The 1,923-nt window shown below is 46.1% G+C and overlaps 1 pseudogene; it reads left to right on the top strand.

The window, feature by feature from the left end:
- Window positions 1-256: 256 nt before the first annotated feature.
- On the top strand, window positions 257-769 carry LOC149249570 (3-ketoacyl-CoA synthase 8 pseudogene; annotated as a pseudogene).
- Window positions 770-1,923: the final 1,154 nt, after the last annotated feature.

Raw genomic sequence — 1,923 nt, 5'->3', positions numbered from 1 at the left:
AAAATCCTAAAATCACTCAACTAAAGCTCATGCAATGCATACATATGGCAAAAGCATCTTTTTAGCTTTATTCTCTCTTTTTCCTATTCTAAAATAGAAAAGCTTTCCTTATCACTTAAAGTCCATATCCACTCCTTTATGCCTAAAAGCTCTCCTAGTTTTATTTGAGAATATCTAATTAATTTGGAATTTAGGAAACAAATGCATGACCCCTATTATTTACAACAATTTCCTTTTGAGTTGATGCTCCCGCATCATGGAGATGGAGGAGTGCATGGTGACAATTTTGGACGAGCTGTTCAGGAAGACGTGTGTGGAGCCATGGGAGATCAACATTGTCATTGTCAACGTCTCCACTTTCGGGCCGGCGCCGTCGCGGACAGCGTGGATCGTGAACCATTACAAGATGAAAGAGAACATGAAGACATTCAATCTTTACAACATGGTTTGCAGCGCCAGCCTTATAGCAATAGACATGACCAAGGACCTTTTCAAGGGCTATTGCGACTCCTATGCTCTGGTAATCGACAGCGACAACATAACGACCAACAGGCATTATGAGGGACGCAATAAGTCCATGATGGTCACCAAGTTCCTTTTTAGAGTTGGTGGCTATGCATTGCTTCTATCCAACAAAGGCAAGGACACAACCCGTGCAAAGATGAGGCTCTTGCACACGGTTAGGACGAATGTTGTCACCCCCAGACTTTGGCGGTACTCTTTCAACTGCACGATCGTGGTGCGGCACCACCAACCACTTTCTTCTTAACAATACTTGCGATTGTGGACTACGCCTACTTTCTATACTTAGTTTATTTTTCAACTTTTCTATGTATACATTCACATACATAGCGGAAACATTCAATTAATCATCTTCATCATTATTACCATTTACACATATGCACAACGAATATTTTAATGGGAGGGGAAACTCCCTGAAATATGAATCTTCCCAATGATAATAGCAATTTTACATAAAATATACAGTTTTACAGTCTTTGCAGGAACCCCAAGTTTCCTTGGTACAATTTCTGTCACAACCGTGCAACTCGGCCTGCACTGTTCAGACTACCCAAACCATCGTTCGGAGTGCCCACCGTTTTACCGTCCGTCACAACTCGTTCACCGTCGTTCACCATTTCACCCGTCGCATGACTCACCACATGACTTGTCGTTCACGTTTCACCTGCACCCAGCTCGTCGTTCAATCGCACGCACCCACCATCGTGACGTTCCAACTCGTTGAACAATCCACCGTCCAACTTGTCTCACTACCAATGCGTGTCACCTTGGTCGACCGACTTGCCTTCCGCTATTCACGTTTGCACAGGTGCCCAACTCGTCCACCCAAGTCACTGCGACCGCTCGTTCATTTCGTCCACCGAACGCTCCTTCGTTCGACCGCCCAAATGACTCTTCGTTCAGCTTGCCCGCCCGAACCTTCGTTCAGCTCGCCACCCAAACGACTCTTTGTTCAGCTCACCTCCCAAATGACTTTTCGTTCAACTCGCCACCTGAACCTTCGTTCAGCTTGTTGCCCTGATTTCCTGAACTATAATCTGTTCAATCTGCCCTCCCAACCACCTCGCACAAAATCTCGTTCAACCTGCCTGCCAACACCCTCGCACGACCTCGTTCAGCTCGCCCGCCGACACCCTCACACACCATCACATGCCTTTGTTCAGATTGACACGGTTTTTTGGCTAAGTGTTTCGGCGTGCGATGCCACCTACATCTTGCCCTATGTTTCAAACTCCAACCTTCTAGCTTGCACTTCCTGCTCCTAGAATGCATAAGACTCCATTTTCATTGGATGAATGAATGATCTTCTCCAACTCCCCCTCGTGTACTTATACGATGATTGCCCAAGGTAGGGGCTTCGCCCATGGCTACGCTGACCCACACTTAGACAATTTCATCGTT

This window comes from Pinus tabuliformis, chromosome 7 (assembly GCF_031772625.1).
Source record: "Pinus tabuliformis cultivar Carrire ecotype Pingquan chromosome 7, CPIR1, whole genome shotgun sequence".
Taxonomy (NCBI): Eukaryota; Viridiplantae; Streptophyta; class Pinopsida; order Pinales; family Pinaceae; genus Pinus; species Pinus tabuliformis.
The sequence above is the reverse complement of the archived record's forward strand: the minus strand, read 5'-3'. Positions and strand labels throughout refer to the sequence as shown.